Source organism: Simochromis diagramma, unplaced genomic scaffold, assembly GCF_900408965.1.
Source record: "Simochromis diagramma unplaced genomic scaffold, fSimDia1.1 OVJJ01000216.1, whole genome shotgun sequence".
Classification (NCBI taxonomy): Eukaryota; Metazoa; Chordata; class Actinopteri; order Cichliformes; family Cichlidae; genus Simochromis; species Simochromis diagramma.
Genome location: NW_024386883.1, coordinates 9,675,928 through 9,694,666, shown reverse-complemented (window position 1 = coordinate 9,694,666; position 18,739 = coordinate 9,675,928). Strand labels below are relative to the sequence as shown.

General features: G+C 40.3%; 1 long non-coding RNA gene across 1 annotated transcript; it reads right to left on the bottom strand.

Annotated features, from left to right (window-relative positions):
• Positions 1 to 12,458: 12,458 nt before the first annotated feature.
• LOC120733784 lies at positions 12,459 to 16,132 on the bottom strand. Its single transcript, XR_005695904.1, has 2 exons — positions 15,341 to 16,132; positions 12,459 to 13,254 (listed from the first exon to the last, which is right to left on the bottom strand). It is a non-coding gene; the product is annotated as an uncharacterized LOC120733784 (long non-coding RNA).
• Positions 16,133 to 18,739: the final 2,607 nt, after the last annotated feature.

The following is an 18,739-nucleotide window of genomic DNA, read 5'->3' as shown; positions in this document are numbered from 1 at the left end:
AGTCATTTTAAAATGTAATTTAATAAGTACTCTCTGGAGAAAGTAAGTCGTTACAACATAAAACCCGAGGCTACACTCCCGTACATTGACATAAATATCTGTAATAATGATGATAGACATATGGGTTTTCTTTTAGCCTTTAACTTTGAAGACTGGCCTAAGCAGACTTCAGTCCAATGACTATTGTGTTTCTACTATAGAAGCATGTATAGGTAGAAATGGAGGCTACAATGCTACAAGCCTGAGAGCTCATCACCTGTAGAAAATCAGGCTCTGGCTGTTGGGCTGGGGTCAACATAAACTCAGCTTTAGTATCATTCCTCACCAGCATCGTGGCAGTCAGAACTCATTCAGTTGAAGACTGTTTGCAGACCGAGTCAACCACATTTCCATTTTATCACCATCTGGACACACCAGAGTGGTTTTGAACGTCACAAATCTGTTCCCCATGTTTTAGGCCATTTCAAGGGCAACAAGATTGCAGACATTTGCAATAATTTGGGTCATCAATAGTTTTATAATGGAGTTGTTTCTGTCCTGAATGCTGTTTGCACTCAAATTGTAGACCATTGTTGAGAGATACGTTTTCAATTCAATTCAATTTTATTTACATAGTGGCAAATCAAAACAACAGTTAACTCAAGACGCTTTATATTGTAAGGTGAAGATCCTACAATAACAGAGAGAAAACCCCATAAATCGGTTGGTGACAGTGGGGAGGAAAAACTCCCTTTTAACCAGGCTCAGGGAGGGGCACCCATCTACTGCGACCAATTGGGGTTGAACTTTTTAACATGTTACACCCAATATTGCCATTCGCACATGCAATGCAAAGCCCTTTACAGTACTGCTATAGGTTTTATAAAATGCTTTATATTTAGTATATTTTTCATTTTTTACTTCTTGCACCAGCAGCAACAAGTGAATTAAGCTCACAAAGTATTTAGTACTCTGAAGCTTTGCCTTTGCCGTGCACTTCAACAAAACAACCTTAAAATTGAATCAACCTAACATGAGTCATTCAAACAAAAAGGACGACACCGTTATCTAATCAGTTTAAGCTCAGGGTGGAGAACAGAGGATTTCTGAAGCAAAGTTATGCTGATGTTATAAGTAAGTTTATTTTACAAAGGGGTGGAGGACCAGACACTAACTCAACAGCTGCTGAAGGAAGCTTTTGGTCTGGAACAGTCCTCTGTTTAATGAATTTGCTTTGCTGTGTTTCTATGACTGACAGTAAAATATTACAGTAATAAAACATGACTGCTGTTTGTTTTCTTAATACTGACTTTATCTTTGAGAGACTCCAAGATGATAAAAAGATGCAGGCGAAACAGATGTTAGCATAAACTGACTTTAGTGTGATAATTAGGATCCTGATTGTTGGGGCAGGCATTATTGCACAGCTGTTAACAAAACAACTTGTCTTCATTTAAAAATCGGTTGAATAACAATTATTTGATATGTTGAAGTAAATAAAGAAGAAAGGTCTGCTTACTGTAGATGTCAGTATTTTCTAAGTGTGTGTGTGTGTGTGTGTCCATCACTACATTAATGAGCACCTTCCAGGCAGGTTGCTGTGATGAGGAGGTGCTCTCCTTTCCACAGAGATGAGAAATGATGGTGGCAGCCCAAAGTCTAATTATAAAGTGGGTCTAACAAACCAGCCGTTCATATGTCTCTCACAGCTTAATACCTCAGAGGAGGCAAGACAGATTTTTCCTGTAATTTTCATTCTTTGTCTTCTGTGCGTTTTGCTTCCTCAGAAATGTCGGAATGCCGCGTGCCTCCCTCCTCCACCTACACAGTAGCCGCTGCAGCTCCCTCAGTCACTCCCCGAGAAGAAATAGCATCAATAAACAGTTGTCATGGTTTTCAAACTCCACCAACAAGACGTGGTGAAATGCTGTTTAATCTATTCTTTAAAATACACGTGGGAGGATGTTTGTGCATTGTGTATTCTGAGTAGTGAGAATGCCTTCAGACATTCATCAAGAGTAAAACATTGTAGTTCCCCAGGGGTCAAAAAGACTTTCTAAACATAGTTTAATCATAGGAAAGAACAAAAATAATTAGAATACAGTTTAGTCCTTCTGTGCTGCCTTGATACTTAAGTCTCTGACCCAGCAAACATGCCCATGCAGGCCCAAACCCCTGTTTATAGGGATGCTCACACTTGCAGATGATTAAGACCATATGGTTAGCAGCACCTGGCTGCTACTTAATTTTTTTTATTCCTAGTCCAGCAGTGAGTATCGTAGGTTTTGCACAAAGTTCAGTAAAAACTTTATTTTGTAAGTTTTCTTCACCAAACTATCAGAAAATTGATAAAATACTCAGAGTTGGTAGAGTTTTACTATTGAAACTGATACTCAAAGTTGGCTACACAAATAGAAAGATGTAGCTTTAGATTGTGGCCCCCCGAGCCTGTATAAAAATGATTTGGTTGGTTCTTAACTGAGCTCAAATGTGAGTGTTTTGTTTTTTTTCCCAGCCCTGAATATTTCATGTGGGTATCAAATGTACTTCAGAAATAGTGAAGACTCAAAAATAAGATATAAAATAATTACGATTTAAAAAGCAGCAAATTTCAATCCTGTCTGGCCCTGCAGCATAGACGATTTTCTTAGTACGAAGGTAAAGCTTTGCATGGCTTCACTGGATGCGCTAAAGTGAATGTACAAGAAAAATCACTTGACTTTGTGGGATCAGGTGGGGACTGGTCACTGATTTGACTGATTTTATATGGAACGAATTTTGGAATAAATTCAAAAATCAGCCTCCTGACATGTTCACATTCTGATGTTAAACTGGAGCAACATCGTCAAATTCAGAGCCCCTTCTGTTTTCTTTTCTTTCTTTTTTTTTTCTTTTACCACACAGCTTGTTTCTTTTTTGGTGTGGATGTACAAATTTTTCCAGGTTTTATATTCCCCATTAAATGCCCATTATTACTGGGTAATTATTCCCATAGTAGTGCAAGTTAGCAAACTTTGGTTCCCTATACTGGTTATCATTTCATCCATTGTAATCACCAACAAACATCTAGCCAGCTATGTAGCCTAGAATGTCCTTAAGTGACCGGCCTTCAACTGCAAAACAATGTGAGATGAGCGAATCACTTCCAGTGGGTACGCAGCCTGCCTGACCCTCACTATGGTTGCAAACGTCATGCAGGTTTCTGTTTAAATAAACTCAATGACAACAAGGAAAGCCACTAAACGAATATGCGGTGAAGTCAGGCTTCTGAAAGGGGAACTAAGAGGAGAAAAATTCACAAGACAAGTGGAGCAGATAAAAGTAGAAACTACTTTCAACTCCTAAGGTTTCGCCACCCCAACTGTAGAGGAGAGACACTTGAATAACATAACTTAGCTAGGAGAGCAGCCTAGCATGTCCAGGTGAGTCGACATGTTTAGCAGAGCATAGTTACCAACCAACCTAACCAATCCAGGGTAATGATTTAACAGTCATTTTATTGGACTGCTTTTCCAGTTGGTGTCACATTATTTATAACAATAATGGCAATGAGCCCTGTGAATTTCTTGCCCAGGGCAATGGCGACTCTAGAATCGCCACTGGCCTGTAAATTTTATGACAATCCAAATTGGTGAACTGACTGACATACAAGTGCTACTTTCCCAGGAGCTTTGCTGCTTACATGGCTAGAAAGTCATGAGATTCTACTTCGAAAGAGCTGTGCCTCACATTTTCGGGGTTGTGAATGAGTGCAGTCGACTCCTTATATAAGATGATGAGGCGAAGCAAGCAGATGAGAAACAGTTGGAGGGGTTTGTGGTGCAGCATGAAAACTCAGCAGCTGCAACTCCTCCTTCACTTCGGCGAAATTAGATCAGAAGGCATTTTGATATTTCGAAATGGATGTACAGCTGCTTTCATAAACCCAAACTACATTATGCATAGAAGTTGCGTGGGGGTGCAACAATGCAGATATCATATATTAACGGATCATTCTGATCGCACGGTTTTATTGTTTAGGATACTTTATAAAATTGCTAATAATTCCCATAATGAACACAATTGTTCTGCCTAATCTCCACTGAATTCTAGATAACTGTAAAGAATGCCCTTGCAGGTACTACTACATAATGATATGTACAGTGGTGGACAATTAGCTGTGCAATAATGATTATTATACAGTGGGTGGTTTCAGCCAAGCAATCTTGAGCCATAAATTTTAATTTGTTTAATGCCTGAAGTAAACCCGCACTCAATACAGATCACACCAACATTTAATTCTTCACCCGAGGTGCTATGCAACAGAAAAAAAACGATTTAAATGGAAATTTGCTTATTCCATTTTAACTTGCATGAGACTAGTGATTAGAATTTAATTTTAAAGTTAACTGGCATTCAACAAAGGGTTCCACAAGCGCCTCAGCCAGTCAGAAAGAGACTGGAACCAAGTCACTCACACTGAAATTATTCAAATGAGTGAGCGTGATGCTTGATTTGTCTGATTAGGTAAACCTAAATAAACTGCTCTCACTGAGTAAATCATTGACTCTTTGCTTTCAGATTTACCAGCGAGATGCACTTGAGAGTTAAGGACGCGACAATCAAAATATAAAAGGTAAAATAAAATCCACGGCTGGCACTCCAGTCACAGAATCTAATGCCGAGAGAGAGACACAGAGCAAACACAAACTAAACTGAGCACACATGCTAAAATGAAAAGGTTTGCGCTGGATCAAGGTCGTTTTAACATAAGCCTAAAAGGTGAAAGGCACCAGAAGAATCGGGGATAGAAAACTCAAACTTCAACAATGAAAGATATTGAGTTTCCAGAAATTCCTAGGCGACCGCTGCTCTGCTTCCAAGATGATTTTATTATATAATATTTTCCTCTCTTTGTACTCAAGAGAGCTTTTGTTCACTATCCCTTTTCACTTAAAGCAGCGCAGCCTCTGTGAACCCACACTGCCCCCTATTGATCAAAACCAGCCCCGGCATCAACACTTGGTGCTCTGTGATGAATAACAAAACTGCTTTCTGTGAAGCAACTTTCTCCTCTCCGGTGTTTTACTTCCACAAAAGTAAATGTGACTCATGCTTACCTCTGTAAAAGGACAAAGTGAGAGCCCACCGGAGGACATAATAGTAAAAACTAGATAATATGCAAGTTCAAACAGAAAACTTGTATGCACTCTGCAAAAGTATTCTGTATAAAACTGCACTCTGGTTATACTGCAGTGGGAGTGCACGGAAACAGCTCTGCACAATTTATTTATCAGTCAAGATGCTTGACTCATTTGCATTATGCTGAGTTCCTGCATATATTTATGTAGCAATAATAGAAAAGACGGTGACTCAGTCTCTAGTGATTACCTCCTGCTTTTTTTTTTTTCCTTTTTGAACAACAAAATTAACGATCGTCACTCAAAGAAAAGAGATTCTATTTGCCGTCTTTGGATTTAAGAAGACACGGACAGGTGATGTAACCTTCCACTGTTTTATTTCCGTCCATTATGTCTCATCAGACACACTGACTGTACAAAGTAATAGGACAACCTGCCACCTCTCCATTAAACAGCCCATGAAATTGATTGAGCTGGCCTCAATGTTATTACCTCGATGTTTTTCATCTTCAGCGTACAACCTTTAATAAAGGCGTAAAGGCAGGGGAGAAAGTAACACAGTGGGGTTTTTTTTATTATTCAGATGGAGATGATGGTCAGGCTGTCTTCAACCCTTTCTTCTCTAACTCTTCTCTAACTATATGAAGTATTGCCCTCTTGAAGTTATGCATTAAAGCTGGGGTGAAACCGTACATCAGAGAGCCAATGACAGTAAGGTGCTCCGGAGGAGGAACAAAGAAAGGAATGTACTTTTATTAAAAAAGGTTCATGGAATGGGTGTTCAGTTCAGCATTTGATCTTCGTATCACAGAGATGATGAAGAAAATGAAAGAAAACATGACTGAGGTTAATGAAAATCAGCTGAATGGTGAGACTGCTTGGAACACCTATGAGCTGGCCTCTGTCTCCCCCCAGTGGTGGAGGGAAAATGCATCGATGTTTGATGGCTCAAGTTAATTTTATGTCAGCTGGCAGGAAGTAAGCCTATTTGCCTTTAGTGATTCCAGCAGCATTTCGATGGCCAGCTTCCATTTACCCTTCTCGTATCTGCACTATGAAAAGTCGATGAATAAGTGCAGAATACACGGTCTGGTCTATTTTACTGGAAGCATTAAATATTCGGCTTGAACTGCTTTACTGTACGCATGTGCACTATGGGAAGTGTTCTATAGATTAATAGTACAGTCAGACTTTGAATACATTCTGCAGCAGAGCAAAATGTCAGATGTTAGCGTTTAAACATCATTAATGCACATTTTTCCTCTTGAAGATCTTATTTAACTAACGCCTCTTGTTTTTGTTGTGTCATATAACTTAAATTAAAGTGAAATGAACATATAATGATGTTGAGATTATGGACTTATATGACATCAATATTCATAATAAGTCATAAAATATGTCATCAAAGGATTAACCGGGTCCATTTATGAGCAAACCATTAAACATGAGACTAACGTTGGTTAAAAAGCTAGTTAGCACCATCACCTCACCAAAAACAGGGTTTGAATCCACTGACTGACTGAGGCCTGTAATAGACTGGGGACCTGTCCAGAGTATACCCTGCCTCTCACCCTGGTATACCCAGCCCCAGGTGGAAAAAAGTGGACGACATTATAACAAACAAATCAAATATTTTCTTGTTTAAGCCTCTCAAATGTGAAGATTTTATACTTTTATCACCTTTATGTCTCTGTAAATTTTATATGCTTTAACTTTGCTGTCCTACCAATAACACCTTGAGTTCTTGGCATTGAGATGGACTTCATATGGACCAAATGATCACCTCGGTCACTAGGTGGATAAAAACAATTTGTTTTTATTAATATGATTTCCATTCCTATCTTCCACAATCTCAGTATTACTTTTTCCTCTTTTTTTTTACTTTACCTCACATTTATGTTTTATTTTCTTCACTCTTTATCACTGTGGTATATATAAAGGTCTATTTTCCCACTATCTCATAGTATAAGGCCCTTACTATGCATGTGTGGCACTTTACTTATTTTAGAATACACTGTATTTATTTTTTATCCTGCTGCTGTAAGACAATAGTTTCCCTTGTGGGATCAATAAAGCATGAAAAATCCTATCCCTTCAACATTTATGAGTGCAATGAATGAAATAAAACATGACGTTGAAGACATAATGTCAGCAAACCAACAAGCCCAGGATGACAGCACTAGAAGGGGGTACTGTGAACCATGCTAGAAAGCTAACATTCGCTGCTTATCACTAATCTCAAAGAACAGTTGAGGCCAGTGTGAAGGTAATTAGATTTGTAGGTACTGAACTTTAAATGTTAAGGGATTATAAAATGTTTTGCAATTCATTCTCAAGAGGACATTTATGTCTTCACTTAAAGGCAAAAAAAAAATCAGAGTACCACCAAGGTCAGTATAATTCAGCCTCTGGAGGCTCTGTCTGGGTCGTGCATTCATCAGTTTTTAAGAGATTTTACTTTGGAACAAAATATTGGCCTTAGTAACAACAGTCTGGTTATATACTTAAAACTCATGGTATGAAACTACTGCAGGATGAGATCTGATAATCAGTGATCAATTATTTTCTCATTATCAGCCGCTGTCTGATAACAGCTGTCATCTATGGGGACTTTTTTTTGTACATTATGTCCAAAAAGGGAATTCCCAAAAATCTGGGCATGCCTATGTGAGCTGTAATGTGGAGGTGACGTTGCTCTAGAGGGGCCTCAAAAAGATCAGCCATCTCAGTTTGGCCCCAGCAGTGATCAAAGTCAGAGATCAGATGTGACTTTAGGCATATAATGTGCTCAGCCAAGTGCACAAAGCCTTCCTGACAGGACAGAGATGGCTCGGCGTTGACAATGATTTACGGTGTGGTGTGGAGCATTCTTCGCCTACAAGGGTAGACAGGAGACATAGGAGGTCTGCAGACACACTGTAAATTCTTGTTAAACTGATCAGAGCAGACAGCACTCAAACATCACCGAAACATCACGCTAAACATGTAGAGTCTCCTCTGCTTCCCACTTAAGATCCAAGAAGCTGAAGCCAGCGTACCCCTGAGGCTCTGTAAGTGTTTTCAACTCTTGTACAAGCACTCCGGCTTAACTCCCTTGTGATTTTACTATAGCACTGCATAATTACATACGTTCCGTTAAATAAAACTGTGTTAAAGGCAAAAAAAATATTTTTACTGGGTTACTCAGATAGCCTAAGGTAAATACTGATGTTGTCTAGGGAAAAAAATTGTCACTTGACAATTTGGGATTATTGGGTAAATCTAATCTATTTTATTTATTTATTTATGAAGTGAATCTATAGTCTGTTGCAAGAAACAGGAAAATAAATAAGCACAGATATTTTTTAAAGTCCATCTAGAAATGATTTTCACATGCCCGAAAGAAATGATTGGCTTTTTTATATGCAGGCTGTTAAAAAAAAAAAAAAGACACCTCCTTCCTTTAAAAAAAAGTAATAAAGTGCTAAAGTTCAAGCAGTCTGAAACTGTGAAATCAAGTGAGTGTCACAAGTTATGTGAAGTGATTAAAGCTCCATTGTTCGCTTGCTGAGCTGTGACCGATGAAGGGTAAAGGAAAGGAATTTTGCACAAAAGAAATTAAACTTCATTAGTTTGACATCGATTCCTGAATTTACATATTAACTTGGCTAATACAAGAAACAAACCTTTTGAAACAAACCTTGCAAAAAATCAGTCAGGCATCATGTTTTAGTAACTTAACAAGTGTTAAAAAGGAGTCCAAGCCCATATCAGCTGATAGTTTAGCTGATTCATATAGAGCCTATGATATTTACGCTGCTGTAGCCAGCCTATAGTTAGTATGCATTTGCAAGCCTCTTTGCAACCCTCCTCCATGCTTAAATCTGTCCTATCTGTTCTTGCTGATGCATGCTCTTTTACCTTTCTCCAGTCTTATGTCCTCTATGAATTAATGTGAAACAATGCTGGAGGTCCAAGAAAGGAGATATGCTGCCAAACATAAATGACTGCATATAAAAAGAAAAACTGATTTTAAATATAATTTTCTACGTAGTGCAGAGGTTTATTTTGCTGCCTTGACCAGTTTTACATGCAAAACTATGATAAAACACAAAGTGTCCAATCAAGAGAAGCACTGAAAAAGAATGGTAGCATTCAGATTCTAGGAAGTGAAGATAATTGGGTAAATAAAGAGAATTACACCATATGAGGGAGATATAAAAAAGTACTGATATGTGCATCCCCAGAATATATGTGTGCATAACCTCTAGATCTTTGCACAAACTCGCTAGTCTCAGTTTAAACATTCAGAGAATGAGGACAAGCAAGATATATATAAGACAAACACCTGACTTGATACACTACATACTGTGTTCACTCTGCTAGTTACACTCTGTCAACATGCAGATATGCTGCTTGCTGTGACTGTTGTTTCTTATCAACATTCCTGTCTTGACCTTGGTTCAGACACATTGGTCAACTTTGAGACGACTGAGAGGAGAAAACAAACACTTGCTGCCCGTGGTTTGTTGACTAGTGTAAGGTAAGGTTTGCCTGGTGTATAAATAGACAGAGAAGGTCTAACGCTTCATTTCTGAGGTTTTCCTGACAGGAACCACAAGCACAAAAGCAGTCAGGAAACTGTGAGACACAAATGTGTTCTCTCCTAGAGCCGTTGTGTTGTTTGATTTTCTCTAAATGTGAGTGTAATTTTACCTCATGTTTGAAATATTCCTTTTATGACTCTGTCTTGGGAGAGTGTGCTTATGTGATGGAGGAGAAAACTGGCAGACCAACAAAGATATAAGTATATAAGAATAACATGATTTTAGGGTTTAGTTTTAGTTTACTAAAACTTTACTTTAACTAGCTGGAGACACCAACAGCCTAAATAAACAGAACAGGAAGGCTGACTCTATAATTGACTGTTGGTTGGTGTTGATGGTTGGTGTTTGTAGTGATTTTTGGTAGTTGTCATTGGTAGTTGTAGTGGTTGGTTGTTGTAGTTGGTTGCTGGTTGTTTATTGTTAGTTGTTGTAGTTTATTATTGTTGGTTTCTGCTGTTCGTCAGTTGTTATTGGTGGTGATTGATGCCAGCTGTTGCTGTTGGTTGTTGGTATTGTATCATTATTCAACTGCTGAAATAAAAGAATTTGTGAAATATGGGATTTTGTGTTTTCCATCAAATTGTATTGTAGTTGTATCTAAATGATTTAAACAGTTAGCTGTTAAAAATGTATTAAAGTTTCATTTGAAGATCAGTCTGAAGGCAGAAAGGCTGCTGATACAAGTGTTAAATAAAGATAACTGCAGCACAGCCTCTCACAGTACCATTAGTTATTGGCTAAAAAACAGATTTTAAATTTAACCTGTCATTAAACACAGGTGTTTGCCTTTATGTATAATTCTTCTATCGACTCGATTTTATGGCAGCTGAACGTAGCAACAGAGTAGCAAATAAAAAGAATGACATGTGGCTGGTTAAATGCTGGTTAAACGCTGAAGTGCGTTTAAACAATAACTTAAAGCACATAGCAAGTATTTTATTTCTTCATGTGAGGGCAAGCACTACTTCAAACTGCTTGTCAGGGTTTCATATCAAAAGCAGGCTGCTGGATTAAAGAACCAAGCAACAAAAACACCTTTTACTGTTTTCAGTGTTTGGTGTCGTGGTTTTTGTTGCACAGCATCTTAATTTCACTTTTCTAAAGGCCACACAAGGTAATCTTCCTGTTCAGAGACATCACTCCCAGATCTGACTAAATGGGAGCAAAAGGGTCAGAAAACAGTCACTCCAAATAATAGTCTTATCATCCATCCATGGTTGGGAGACTGTATGAAATGCATCTTGGGTGCAATTAATCAAATTCTGCTGCCAGTGGTGACACATTGATGAATGCTCCCATGTTTTTACTGGTTAAAGACAAAGGTGGAAACAAAAGAAGCACATTTCTGTGTGATTTCTTATTGTCACACAAACAAAACATACATCTTTATACTTCTAGAGACTCTGAGAACCTTGTGTTGATTTATTCAGACATTTTTTGTTTCTTATTAAGTGCTTGTTTTACTGTAAAAAGCCCCACATAGGTGTGATTCATCATAACCGGATAAAACTAGAGGTGAGCTTTCATGAATTCTTATAATCAAGTTTTCTGCGGATTCTGGGGGCGACTGAGGTAAACAACCTGCTGTAAAAATAAAAATGCTTTATTGAGCAATACTTAGTATGGATTGCAACATCCTGCGGTGTTGCAATACCAACGATGGGGTTTCATTTGTTTTTCTGAGGTTGGCAAAAAAATTATGTAACAGGAAATTTCATTTGAATGTGTGGCATTTTGATACCTGCATTCAGGCTATCGCATGCAGCAGATCCGCGCACGTTGCATAGAAAGTCAAGTTTGGGTTTTTTTATGTTTTCCTGCTATGGTGCATGATACGGTAATAATATGTGTGTGTATATACATTCTTGAGCACCTTTATGCATCTAAATCAAACTCTTGAATTTGTTTTAAATACAAGTGCATTCCTAAATAGACTGCTCAAAAAATAAAACAACATTTTCAAAAAAAACAATGGGGAAAAAATTACCATGCTGGATATGAACTGGGTCGGGAAAGAAAGGATGCCACATCATTGGACAGAAATGAAAATTATCAGTCTGTAGAGGGCAGAGGTCATCCTGTTCCTCCTTGCACAAAAGAGCAGATATCAGGCATGCTGATGGGTTAAGGAATGCCTTCTATGGTCTTCTCATAGAGTAACTGCCTGTCTCCTGGAATCTCCTCCATGCTCTTGACACTGTGCTGGGAGACAGCAAACATTCTGGCAATGGCACGTAATGACGTGGCATCCTGGAGGAGCTGGACTATCTGTGCAATCTCTGTAGGATCACATCATACTACCAGTAATGACACTGACCCTAGTCAAATGCAAAAGTAGTGAAAAAAACGCAACAAAAATGTCAGCAGCCGCCAAGTCTAAAAGCATTTCTGTTTTTGGTGGCTATCTCTTTGTTGCCCCTTTAGTGCACCTGTTGTTAATTTCATTGACACTAAAGTAGCTGAAACTAACAACCCCCTCTGCTACTAACTGCCCAGATCAATATGCCAGAAGTTTAACTGACTTGATGCTGTACTTTGAATAAATGTTCTTTTAATTTTTTGAGCAGTGTATTTATGTTGAAAGGCATAGCATAGCAGTCAGTATACACTAAAGCATGTATATATTTGTAATATCATTGGCTAAGCCATCTTTTCATTTGGATGCATACCAAATAAGACTTCCATCTTCCATATATAATATTTTTGTATATTAAAAGTTGCATAGGCTTTAAAAACAATCCAGTGATGGCTGGGCTCTGTGTTTTTGATACAGAGAGATCAAATTCAGCTCTACTATATGGTGGTCCACTGCCTATCAAGCTAATACTTGATAGGCAAGCTAATACTGCTGCCAATGCTGTTCGTAGAAGTGGTTTATGTTTAAGATCGCAATTTCAGACTCTCCTTCATTAGGCTAAAACAGCTAAACTATAAGCTCAGACAGCACCAGATTAAACAGTGTTAAACTCAGCTAATGGCCCCTGTTGACCACCACACGTTGTCTCTATGCACACAACTTCAAAGCAAACAGTAAGACTATGCATGTCTACAGACTTGAGCTGACATAAAACCTGTAGCTAGTTCGCCAGAGTAATGTGATTGAGGGAAATTAAAATCCTAGATGCACATTTCTCTCCGTGGTACATGAACTAACATTCATTTCAGCCATCACAAAATGTTAAATGCTACAGAGAACTGCAGGTTTCGGGCTTGTGGAAAGAATTTCAGGCAGATTCGATTTCAGGTTTACAGATTAAGAATGCAGGAGTAGTCCTAAAGGTAAACAGTGTCTTAGCGGTACATTACCCACAGTATTACCAAAGAAAACTTAACACAAAGAAATGACCATATCAAGACTGCTGCACACTAAACTTAATGTTTGTTGTTCAGGTGAACTTTGATGTCAGTGAGAGAAAGGTTAACAAAACTCTTCTTCTTCATCTGGCTGCTCTCTTTAGGGGTCAACCATCTCACCCAATCGCTAGTGTCCTCCTCCTTCTCGCCACTTCTCTATGGTCTTCCTCTTTTCCTCCTGCCTGGCAGCTCCATATTCAGCACCTCTGTCTGACCTGAGACAAAAAGGCAAGACATATGGGTGCACCATCTAGGTTCAAGGTTCAAGGTTCTTTATTTGTCACATGCATAGTTATACAAGTATAACACACAGTGAAATGTAGCCTGACACGCTCCTCGACATGTGCAAAAATTGGGGGGGGGGGGGGGTGTAGAGGAAGAACATTATATATATATATATACAGACATTTAGTATATACACTGGGTGAATGTGCAGTAGTAGCAGCAAGCAGGTGAATTCTGTACATTAATATGAATAGATATCTGACTATTTTACAGGATAGACAATATAAACATATTTAAAATTAAAGGAATTGAAATGTACATTGTTCCTTGGTTTAGTGTCTGGAAGAGTCCTGTCTCAGTCAATTATAGATGATGTGAGAGGGCGGGTGTGTGTGTTTAGGGCACGGATGGCTTGGGGATAGAAGCTCCTCTTGAGTCTCTCTGTCCTTGCCCGGAAGATGCGGAACCTTCTACCAGATTGCAGAAGTTGGAACAGTTTGTTGCCAGGATGGGACGGGTCCTTCAGTATCTGTGCTGCTCTAGTCCGGCATCTCCTGGTGTAGGTGTCCTGAAGCGGGGGGAGAGCAATCCTGCAGCAGCGTTCTGCTGTACGGATCACTCTCTGGAGAGCTTTTTGGTCCTTCACACAGCTGTTCCCGAACCACGATGTCATGTTCTGTGTGAGGATGCTCTCCACAGCGCCTGTATAGAAAATCCTGAGGATCTTTGGAGAGACCCTGAACTTCCTCAGTTGTCGTAGGTGATACAGGCGCTGCCTAGCCTTTTTGGTCTGGACCTGAATGTGGGCAGCCCATGTCAGGTCTGAGGAGATGTGGACACCAAGATACTTGAAGGACTGCACCCTCTCCACTGGAGCTCCATTGATGATGATGGGCTTGTAGTCTCTGTGCTGACCCCTTCTGAAGTCCACCACCAGCTCCTTGGTCTTGCTGACGTTCAGCTGGAGGTGGTTGTCCTGGCACCACGATGCCAGATTCTTCACTTCATCCATGTAGGCCGCCTCATCGTTGTTGGAGATGGCACCCAACACCACTGTGTCGTCAGCAAACTTCACAATGGTGTTGGAGCCATGGGTGGCCACACAGTCTGAAGTGTAGAGGGAGTAGAGCAGTGGCGAGAGGACACATCCCTGAGGTGCTCCTGTGTTGATGGTGATGCTGTTGGAGAAGCACCTGCCCACCCTCACCACCTGAGTTCTGCCAGTGAGGAAGTCCAACACCCACTCACACAGACGGCTGTTAAGTCCCAGATCCCTCAGCTTTGTGAACAGTCTGCAGGGCACTATTGTGTTAAACGCTGAACTGTAATCAACAAACAGCATTCTCACATAGTTACCCTGTTTCTTGTCCACGTGGCTGAGAGTGGTGTGTAGGACGTGGGCGATGGCATCCTCTGTGGATCTGTTGGATCTGTAGGCGAACTGCAGCGGATCTGTGGTGTCTGGGATGGAGGAGGAGATGATGTTCTTCAGCAGCCTCTCAAACACCTTCATTACTACCGAGGTCAGTGCAACTGGCCGGTAATCGTTCAGGGATGAGGGTTTGCTGTTCTTGGGCACAGGGATGATGGTGGATCTTTTGAAGCATGTGGGGACCACAGACTTCGCCAGGGACTCGTTGAAGATGTAAGTGAACACACCTGCTAGCTGGTCAGCACAGCAGTGCAGCAGACATTTATCTCTAAGACAGATAAAAGGGGGCACAACCACTAAGAGACTTAAAGATATATTAATTATTATTTTTTTAAATAGATTAGTAAATGAACTGGAAGACAGTTAAGGGAAGCTAAAATTGGGATGACATGCTCTGGTTGGTTGCATCAGATTAAAATCTAGCTGCAGTGTTTTGCACCAGTTGTGGGCGAACAATACATCGTAGCAGGTCTCATCACCATAATATAAACCTTCCCTTTTAATCTTACTGCTATCCTTCTCTTGCAAATCAGCCCTGAGACTCATCTCCAGCCACACCACTGTCAAACTAAAGATTTCCCCTTACTTGCAGGCATACATATTACACGTGTGCTTTCTATCCCACAGCTATACAAAAGATCTACCTGAAAAGGTCCATCTATCCATTTTCACACACTGAGACCTCCTTGTCTTTATCTTGCTGGCCACCTCCTCCACCTCATCCAGGAGGGGGGAGGGGGGACACCAAGGTGTCCCACAGTCTGCCAAGAGAGAGGTCTTCCCTGAGGCCTTTCCTCAGTAGGACATGCCTGAAACACCTCACCTAGGAGGCATCTTAAACAGGTCCCTGAACCACCTCATCAAACTGAAAAGGTCCAATTGTAAAATCAGACACAGCCACAGAGTTGTGCGGCTGCAGGATCTCACAGCCCTGTGGGGAATGAGCTGTATCAAAGGACTTTGGAGGGGAGGGGAAAGAAAAGGGACAGGACCAGGAATCTAGCATCCCAGCAGTGAGAAGAGGAATGGATGGGACTCAAATACCCTGCGCAAATGGAAATATTTTTCAGGTAGAAAGAGCAGCTGCTGTTCATCCTTCTGCCTCTGTGCAGGAATGATTCCCACACAGGATAAACCGAGAGCAGCTCCTTATATTTCAGCAAACACCATCACTTTCTTGCTGCACACAGCACAAATCTTCCATTTCCAGAGCTCGCTCGCCCATTTTGTGTGACGGGTCCCGTATGTCTGACCCACTAACACATTTCCGTTTATCAGGCGGCGTTACGTCACGCCAGTGGGCGGAGTCTAGTCGTTCAAAACACAGCCTGCCTTCAAATCCTCCCAGATTTTTTTACGATTCCCACCTTTTTTTTATTTTAAATTTTGCTCTCATTTTACAGCCTCCCTCAGCTTTTTCGGTACTCGGCGCCTTTTTTACTTTTTAAAATTTTTATCTGCTCTTCGTATATAATGCGGTGGATCTCCGTGTATTCTTTCCGACCTGGTTTTTCTTCCGAGATTGACTTCACGAACAGCATCATCCTCTGTTGTTTGTTTTCTGGATGCTTTCGATGGATATGGATTAATTTAAAAGCCGTATAAATGCACCTGCCGTCGGAGAGACACTCGGCTTTTAAAATCGCAGAGGTAAGATTGTGCGAGAGCTAAAGCGGAGGGTTAACAGGAACAAATGTTTTTGTTTGCAGCAGCAGCAACTGTGCAAGAGGCTGCAGGAGCAGCTGCGGGGCATTATCCCGCCTGGAGCCCGTCTGCGTTGTGCTGCACGTACTGCACATCAGAACAAAGTCCATACTTTCAAATGATTTTGAATCTGCATTTTGTCAACAGTGTGGAAGTCTGGGGAAATGGCGTTATTGTTGTCGAGCAGACTTGAGCGCGCAGTTCATTTCCTGCTTCGCTTCTTTTTCTGAGTAGAGCAGATTGTTTACCAAAGCAGACTAAAAACCGCCGCTGCAAATTTCGGTTTCGAGCCAATACCAAGTGAGCGCAGGACCAGTGTTACCGACACTGATGCTTTAACCTTCTGTAGGCAATCTCAAAAGTACATCAGTTTTTCTGCGTGATGAAGAAATGCCCCTGTAGTAAATGAAATCCATCTGTAAGCACGACTCTCAGGGTTTAAACTGTAAGAAATGAATGTGTAAAATTACAGATTAAACTCTGGTAGCTTGTTGCCCAGACTTCCCTCTAATTATAAAACTTTCTTTTTCTTACTTGTGAAACAATTTTTAAAAAAACAAATAAATTCTAAAGTAGAAGCAGAAAAACAGGAAATTTTGTTATTTAATAGTTGTAATTAAACATGTAATGTGACCCCACTGCTGAGGTCTTTATTAGGAAAACTTATATATCCTATGAAAATACTGCATTAAATAGCGGCATTTAGACAAATGTCTCCTTTCTGATTAATAGGAGAAATATATTGAACTTGGGGGGGTAGAAACAAGGTCAAGTATCAATCCAATACAAATACTAGCATTACTGTCGATATTTGGATCGATTGACTCATCTCTACTGTGGATCGTGGAAATCACATTTTTGCACAAAACTGGTTTGTATTTAAAGAAGCTGCTCAAGTTGCTGTTTCTACGAAACGTTTCATCTTCCTGAACTTTACTAAGCTGCTATCATTTTTCTTCTATTAATTAAATTAATAGAAGAAAAAGAATGTGATAGCTTCTTGTCTCACCCAACCCTCCCCCCCCACCATCAGGTGTGTGTGCCCTGGGTGCAGCCTGGCCTGTGCTGTGGATGTGATGAAGAACCCAGGAGCCGCGGAGAGCCGTCGGCTGGACGGCCTGCTGGAGGCCGCTCTGGTCCGAGAGGCTCGCCTCTGGAAGGTACCAGTCTTCAAGAATGGATGCATCCAGGTGAGCCCATAGTTGTTAGGGGATGCATAAATGTAGGGTGTCATTTTTGCATTTTCAACTTGAGTAAAGGTGTTTTTTAATGTTTATAAAGCACAGACATTTTATAGGCAGCTCAAACCTTTCTTTTTTTTTTTTTTTTTTTTATGATATAAAAAATGGAATGATGCCAACAGGAAAATCAATTTTGATTCGGTCAGTAAAAGGAGCCATTCTTATGACAGGAACCAATAAATCTCTTCACCTCAAAGTAGTTCAGCTGGTATTATAGAAAGGCAGCCTGTCATCTGGTTTTATGTTGCTGTCATTGTACCTCTTAAAGCAATAACCACAGCAGAAAACCTTACAGGTTCTGGTTCACGCCAGGTTGCATTTTATTCTTTCATCTAAAATGTAGTTCTTTGCACATGTAAATCATTAATCTGTTTTATCCTTTGTCCGCTCAGGGCGCTGACATCTCTTCATCCCAACACCAAGAAATGATCCTTTGGCTTGGAGAAATGAACAGGCTGTTTAGTTTCTGTCCAGAGACCTTTGCACTGGGAGTGTGTGTCCTCAACCGTCTGCTGTCTACTGTGAAGGTAGACAACAACACGTGATGGTGGTGGTGTCCAGCTTTTGGTTTACAGCTTAATTTGCCCAGTAACTAAGGTTTACACTTTAGAATAATAGATTCTGTAGTTCTAAATTAAACTGCATATGCAACCAAAAATTCAAAGTTGCATTGCGCACATTTCACAGCTAATATTCTGTATGCACACCCTGAGGGGCTGTTAGTTTATCCAGTGCTGCAGGAACAAAGAGGTGAGAGCGAGGCAGCTCTTTACTGTTGCAATATATCATGTACTTAAAAGTTATCAGTTGTGATGTTTGATTTAATTTCCGCAGGTCTTTCTTTATGGAGGCAAACTAAACAAATCCTTTTGTGTTTTATAGGCTCAAACAAAGTACCTGAAATGCATCGCTTTTACCTCACTGGTTCTGGCTGCCAAAATCAACGAGGAAGATGAGGTAAGAGCAAGCTTTAAGCTACAATGCAAAAAGGAAACCAAGAGTTTAGGGCTCAGTCACAGTAGAGTAAAATTGGAGGGCAGCCTCCTTGCGACTGTGGGGGGGAAAATCAGTGGTTGCCAGGTGACTGCAGTGAATTTA